Raw genomic sequence first — 8,107 nt, 5'->3', positions numbered from 1 at the left:
CATTTGGCTGCTCCGGGTCTTAGTTGCAGCACGTGGGATCTCTTGTTTGCAGAACCTAGTTGGAAATTTCTTAGTTGTGGGCTCTAATTCCCCAACCAGGGATCAAACCCAGGCCCCCTGCATTGGGAGTATAGAGTCTTTGCCACTGGACTGTCGAGGAAGTCCCCCGAAGATTATATTTTTTTAAAAGATGATTTTTTTTTAAAGAAGAAGCATAAGCTCTAACTTAAGCAATATAAGCTTCTTTTCTATTAATTTAGGAGAGAAAAGGAATTGGCCTTTGAACACCTTCCCTGTTGTACCAGACATAGGAGCCACTCTTTGGGCCTCAGCTTTCCCTTCTGTACAATGGGCACAATGATCCCCACCGTTTACTTCTGTTCTGGCATTCTGTGTCCTCACTGAGAGAGGAATGATGAAATGGACTGATCAGCACTATAACTGGGGGTGAAGAAGATTGCTTTGAGCAAATGGCAAGGCTCCAATCTAACTGTGTCCTGAGGTGGGGGTTCCAGCTGCTATTGATCAGAAAGGAGTCCAGTGAGAGGGAAGGGCCAGGGGCAGGACAGTCTGGCTGTCTCGAAGGACTCACCTATCAGTGTGTAATTAAATTTTCCTGACTTCTGTTGTTTTGCTCACCAGGGGTCTTTGCAAAGCCTTCATTACTTTCCAATTGTCTGATTTTCTTTTCTCCTTTTTTTTCCCCTGTTACCTTCAGACTTTGAAATTATCTCAGTGACTCAGCCATTTGACTTCTTATTAATTCCAGGATCCCGTTTCCTATCTCCCCATTTTCCTTCCTGTTTTTCAGAAGCCTGGCTTGTACTTTAACTCTTCCCAGCAGCCACAAATTAAGGCACCATCAGTGACTGCCTGCTGCCTTCACCTAGAAAGTATCGTGATCCTGGGTCACCTTCCACTCGTCACAGTTCCTGGGCTGAGAGTTCAAAGTCCCGTTTCCAAAGTGGAAAGAGAATTCCAAAGTTTCTGCATACCTTCTAAAACAAAATCCCAGACAAACAAAAACAAGATCCCAAATAAAGCAGGTTAATTGAATATCACACACTGTGACTAATAAGTTAAGTCAAAGAATTTCAAGGACAGAAAGGACTCCAGAGTTTGTCCACAGCTGTGCTTCTCTCCACCATATTATCTCCAAACATTGGCCACTGAATGTGTGCTTGGATGCCTCCCATGACAGAGTGCTCACTTCTTCCAAAGGCAAGCCACTCCACCTTTAGACCTCTCCGCTGGCCCTGGGTTTAATGCTTGGGTCCTCACAAAAGAAGCTCCTTCCCCCTCCCTCTGTAACAACCCTGCAAGTATTTAAGGACAGGTATAACCACTTCTTCTCCACCCCTATCACTACCTTGGGTTTTCTGTTCTCTGAGAAGCATCGAGCCCCAAAACCTTTAAGTGTGTCTTAAGAGGCTGATTCCAAATCACAGCTCCTGGAATTGCCTCTGGAATTGAGTAGCTGCCAGGGACACCAATGATAATTGCTTAAGAGGCCACGGGGACACATTTCTTCCCCTCCCAGTCCTTGACTTTCTCAGGTTTCCTTGATCCGGTTTGTAACGATCTCATCCTGCTGAAATGCAAACATTTATACTGTTTCACTGCCCCTGAGAGACCTGCCTGGTCTCCACACCGGAGAAGGCCATAACCCTTTGTGGTCATTTAGGAAGGTACCCAAGGGCTCCTGTGGCGTTGGATAGACAGATGTACAGATGCAGGGTGGAAGGATGCCTCTGGCACAGGGCATCACCAACCAGCGCCTTATGGGCCCAGCTCAATGTCCCAGTGTTTTACTTGGCTCACCCAGTGCTTACAGACCAGAAAATTTCTCGTAAACACCTAGGTCTCTGCACAGAAAACAAACATCATTACCAAAGGGGAAGTGATGGGGGAGGGATAAATTGGGCGTATAGGCTTAACAGATGCACACTGCCATATATAAAATACATAAACAACAAGAATTTACTTTATAGCACAAGAACTATGGGGCTTTCCTGCTGGCTCAGACAGTAAAGAATCTGTCTGCAATGCGGGAGACTTGGGTTCAGTCCCTGGGTTGGGGAGATCTTCTGTAGAAGGAATGGCAACCCACTCCAGTATTCCTGTCTGGAGAATTCCATGGACAGAGGAGCCTGGCAGGGTACAGTCCATGGGGTCACAAAGAGTCAGACCGGAACTGAGTGACTTTCATACTCACAAGAACTATATTCAATATTTTGTCATAAACTATAATGGAAAAGAATAGAAATATATATATATATATATGCTCTTCTAACTGAATTATTTTGCTGTAAACCTGAAACTAACACAATATTGTAAATCAACTATACTTCAATTTTTTAAAAATCTAGGTCTCTGGCTTCCCATAAAGCATGGGGAGTTCTATCTGGCCACCCTGAGTTTTGAGAGGGCAGGAGCTCTCCTGTTCACCCCAGACCCCTTATTTTTTTCTCTCTCTTTTAAAATCTTTTTTATATTTGTCTGCATTGGGTCTTAGTTGCAGCATGCAGGATCTTTTGTTGTGGCACGTAGACTCTCTAGTTGTGGTGCTCAGGCTTCAGTAGTTGTGGCACATGGGCCCAGCTGCTCCTCAGCATGTGGGATCTTAGCTCACCAACCAGGGGTCAAACCCACATCCCCTGCATTGCAAGGTGGATTCTTTTCTTTTCTTAATGCCTGTTTCACAAGTTTATTGGATTATCTTGACACAAAATCTTTACAGCAGCATGATTGCAAGGTGGATTCTTAACCACTGGACCACCAAGGAAGACCTGACCCCTCATTTCTTGACAGCCATACTCACTTCCCTTTCTGTCTGGGCTCTGTCATTTGAGAATGTCCACTTGGTCACCAGCATTGCCACCATGTTGAGGTGCTGCCTGCACCGCAGTTCTAGCCATTGCTGTTTTCCAAGCTGATGACTGAACGATGTCCTCAAAGACAAAGGCAGTTGAAATGTTGCCATGAATGACCCAAGACTAACAGTGCTCAACAGTCTACACTGGTCCACCCAGAGGTCCATTAAGGGGAGGTGTGGATGCCAGATGCAGGGTTTCCTCCTCTCATTTAATCTGTATGATGCTGTTCTGGCCAGGACACCTGAGCATGTGTGGTGCTAGGTAATGTACCAGCCTATCTGAGCAGTCTGTGGTTTGGTTCCAAAGCTCAGGACCCTGAGATTGTCATGTACTTTCTCCTCCCTGCATGCGTGCATGCTAAGTTGCTTCAGTCATGTGCAACTCTTCACAACCCTATGGACTGTAGCCCACAAGGCTCCTCTGTCCATGGGATTCCCCAGTCAAGAATACTGGAGTGGGTTGCCCTGCCCTCCTCCAGGAGATCTTCCTGACCCAGGGATCAAATTCACATCTGTTATGTCTTATGCAGTGACAGGTAGGTTCTTTACCACTAGTGCCATCTGGGAAGCCCTTTAATATTCTGAGTTGTTTCAGATGGAGCCTGAAAGCTTTCTGGTGGTTTCTCCTGATTGGTATAGGATTAAGGACCATAGACCTCTGGTGGTATCTGAATTGAAGGTTGGTCTTCTTTATGTGATACAGCTTTGAACCAAATCCATTCAGCTCAGATGATATCATATGATATTTAGATTTTTTTCCCTGGTACACCAATTATAAAAAGAATTAAAATTTGACTCCTATTGGAATGGATTTACTAGTGGATGTTGGGGATAAACAGGAAGCCATTGCTTAGCTTTCCTTTATGATTCAAGGGGAAAATAATAATTGGTTTGATGAAAGCTCGAGAAAATGAGCTTGATTTCTTCCCCCCAGTTTGGAGTTCTGGGGTTCATGTCACTGAAGTATCCCTTTTAACAAAACTGAAAAGCATGCTTGTTCTGAGGAAAGGAATTCATACTCAACAGGACATAGTAGCACTCAAGGCTGCTGCTGCTGCTGCTAAGTCACTTCAGTCGTGTCCGACTCTGTGCGACCCCATAGACGGCAGCCCACCAGGCTCCCCTATCCCTGGGATTCTCCAGGCAAGGATACTGGAGTGGGTTGTCATTTCCTTCTCAAATGCATGAAAGTTAAAAGTGAAAGTGAAGCCGCTCAGGCGTGTCTGACTCCTAGCGACCCCTTGGACTGCAGCCTATAAGGCTCCTCCATCCATGGGATTTTCCAGGCAAGCGTACTGGAGTGGGTGCCCTTGCCTTTTCTGAGTAACACTCAATAGACCTCCACTTTCCCACCCCTACCCCCCATCCAAACTACATTAACAGCTGTTGTTTGACCCCCACCTGGGATGAATCAGAGAGAGTCCCTTCCTTCTACTTCCCTCCGGCTGCTGTTTGGAAGAAGGAGCACCCCTCTCTCCCATTCCCCTGGGTTCTACCTCTGCCTTTCTCCACGCATCTGCACAGTGGGTGTCCCAGGGCAGGAGGACAACATAGGCAAGATCTCTGCTAAGCTCTGAGACCCTTGGAAGGAAGATACCAGATTATATCCACCCGCGTCTCCAGCTTTCCGAAAGCTCAGACAGTAATGTCAGCTTTCAAGGAAATACTTTGTATTTGCATAGGATGTTACACTTTGCAGGGTTTTCTCTTGCTTTCTCTCACATGCCCTCTCACGCTTGCCCTTTATGTCTCCCCTCGCCTCTTTCTCTCTCACACACACAGAGTCTGGTCCGAACCAATTCACAAAATCTCAGTGACTTTATGCAAGTGAAGTAACAGCCTCTTTTTACAAATAAGGAAACCGAGTCCCAGAGAAAGTGAGAGATGTGACAATATGTCAGAAGGGAAGCCCCTCATGGCTCAGTTGGTAAAGAATCCTCCTGCAATGTGGGACATCCGGTTTTGATTCCTGGGTTGGGAAGATCCTCTGAAGAAGGAAATGGCAACCCACTCCAGTATTCTTGCCTGGAGAATACCATGGGCAGAAGAGCCTGGCAGGCTATAGTCCATGGTGTTGCAAGAGTTGGACATGACTTGGCGACTAAACCACCACCATTATAAGTGAGCTCAAGGCAGAAAATGAAATCATTCCCCAAAATGTCATCTAGGGGCCAGACAGCTGTAGAACAAGACCTGTGATCTGGTTCCTTCCCTTGTGAGCCATTTATGTTTTACGTTTGAATGTTCCCACAACTGTCCTGCACTTGCCAAACTAGCTAGTAATGCCTGTGGTGCAGGCATTGCAGGGTGATGATGGGGAAGGGGGTAGTTCTGGCAGATTTAAAGGCAGCTTACTAGCTGGCTGGGTTTCTGTTTACACGCAGTTTAAACAAAGAGTGAAACTGTCACTGGGGAAAGTGACAGGGCATCTCGTTGGAGATTTCTATGCTTTGTTTCTTCATCCAGAAACTCTGAAGTTGAGAGTATTCAGTTACTTATGCATCCAGAAATAACATGGCAGAGTTGAGGAAGTCACGCAAGGCCTCTAAATGTGGCAGAATTTGGACAAAGAGGAAATATGATGTGTGAAGATAACACTGACACAGTATGAGAGGCTTGGGGGATTACTGAACAAATGTTGGGTTTTATTGCAGGTCAAATCTATTGTCTGAGGAAACACTTGTGCTCAAATAAATTTCCTGCATCAGAAATCCATTTTAGCCTCCTAAACTTTCCCTTGTTCATTTTGTTTGACAAATCATTTGTTCTCCTCCAGTTTGTGAGTCTAAAAGGAAAGTAACCCTGAATAGGGTGAAAAGTGATTTCAGCAGTCCCTGCCAATGTTGTTCATAAGGCCTATGTTTACCTTTCAAAGGAAATTGCTTTTCCCCAACAACGGTGCGCACACAGAGATTTGGCGTTAATTCTCTCAACTTAGGGGCTTCCCTGGTGGCTCAGAGGTAAAGAACCTGCCTGCCAGTGCAGGAGACACAAGAGATGCAGGTTCAGTCCCCAGACTGGGAAGATCCCCTGGAGGAGGACATGGCAACCCACTCCAGTATTCTTGCCTGGAGAATCCTATGGACAGAGGAGCCTGGTAGGTTACAGTCCATAGGGTTGCAAAGAGTTGTATCCGACTGAAGTGACTTAGCACGCATGCATCTCAACTTAATTTGGAGCACCTTCTAGTTTAAAACATTGACAAGCAGGAACTGAATCTAAGAAACTTGGAAAAATTTGAAAATGTATATTATGAATGTTTTCCATTGAAGAAAACTGTGTGTGTGCAAAATAAATTTAGGGGATACTTCCGGCTTTTCTACTATAGAGAAGTTGAATTCCAATTCAGCAATGCTAATTCAAACAACCACTTTGGAAGGAATTTAATCCTTCCCCCAACTCTAGCTCCCCAAACTCACTTGAACTTTCTCCATCAGACACATTTGCTTCATCTTTCTATCAATTCAGCAAAAATGCATCCAGTGACTACCTACTGGGAAAATCAGTCTGGGTTAAAACTTACTAATGTTAAGAATATGAGAGTATATCATTAAGATTATATGAACATCAACAGGATAACACAGGAATATTAAGAACAACTTTATTGCAACAAATTCAACAACTTAAGTAAAATATATAAATTTCTTGCAAAACACAACTTATATTGACTTCACCAAATGCTAGTGAGAATGCAGGGCCATCGAGGTTTTTATTCATTGCTGAGGGGAATGTAAATTGGTACAGCTACTTTGGGAAAACATTTTACAGTTTTATGCTTCTGGTGTCAAATTTCAAAACTCTTTGCCTCTCCATAGAGCACAAAGATTTTCTCACACATTTTTCTCTGAAAGTTTTATAGTTTTGCATTTTACATTTAAATCTGTGATCGCTTTGAATTAGTCTTTGTAGAGGGTGTGAGGTTTAAATTGAATTTCATGTGATAACATGCAAATAAATTAATTACCTGTCAGAATAAAACTCAAAACTCTATTAAGGATGATAGCCAAGTCTAGACACTCGATAAGGTGGCATCTATAATGTACAGGATAAACTGTACACATTTGCGTACATAAAATAATTTGCATAAAGACATGTAAAGAAGGAAAATATGACCCATTACTTGGAGAAGAATCAGCCAATGTAAATAGACTCAGGAATGACACATAATGAAATAGGAAATAATGACTATAAAACTACTACTACTATTATAAATATACTCCAGACGATTCAGAAATCTGTGAACATAATGAGGGAACAAATAAGGATTTCTCATTAGCCAAGTGGACTTCCCTGGTGGTTCAGTGGTAATCCACTTGACAAACAGGAGATGCAGATTTGATCCCTGGGTTGGGAAGATCTCCCGGAGAAGGAAATGGCAACCCACTCCAGTATTCTTCTGGGAAATCCCATGGATGGAGGAGCCTGGTGGGCTACAGTCTGTGCTTGGTCACTCAACTGTGTCTGGCTCTTTGCGACTCCATGGACTGTAGCCCACCAGGCTAGTCTGTTCATGGGGATTCTCCAGGCAAGAATACTGAAGTGGGTTGCCATGCCCTCCTCAGGCTACAGTCTATAGGGTTGCAAAAGAGTCAGGCACTATGTAGCAACTAAACAACAAACTAGCCAAATAGAAACTAAGAGAAGAACCAAACAGGACTTCCCTGGTGGTCCAGTGGTTAAGATTCCACACTCCCAATGAAGGGGGCATGGGCTCCATCTCTGTCTTAAAACATTTAAAAGAACGGAAAGTTTTTTAAAAAGTTATCAGAGGAGGATTTTTTTCCCCCAATCTAGAACCCAGGCCAAGACAGAAAAAATTTCCTCACAGTCTTTATTTGCCAGAAGATGAATTTTTTTAATTCATTCTTTTACTGAGAGTAGCCCTTCAAGATTTTTTTTTTCTTCCCCGAGATCTCAGCTCCAAATCCCCATATCATATAAACACCTTTTGTCTCCCATAGCCACAAAATACAACCCTTCTGATTATTAAGATTGCTAAATGCCCCCAGGTCAATGATAACTCAAGCCTTCACACAATTCCAGAGTCCAGCTCTGTTTTCATTTTTGACCTCTGAGCATTTCCTTTAGTTTTGTGCAAGCTCAGTTACACATTTCAAATATGTTGGTGACATTTTGCTTAACATTCTGGGGGTTTTGAGGCCAGAGAGTTTTCAGATTATCTAGTTTCCATGCTTCTGGAAACTTAATTTTTCACTTATTTTATGGGTTCAG

Source organism: Capricornis sumatraensis, chromosome 20, assembly GCF_032405125.1.
Source record: "Capricornis sumatraensis isolate serow.1 chromosome 20, serow.2, whole genome shotgun sequence".
NCBI lineage: Eukaryota > Metazoa > Chordata > Mammalia > Artiodactyla > Bovidae > Capricornis > Capricornis sumatraensis.
The sequence above is the reverse complement of the archived record's forward strand: the minus strand, read 5'-3'. Positions refer to the sequence as shown.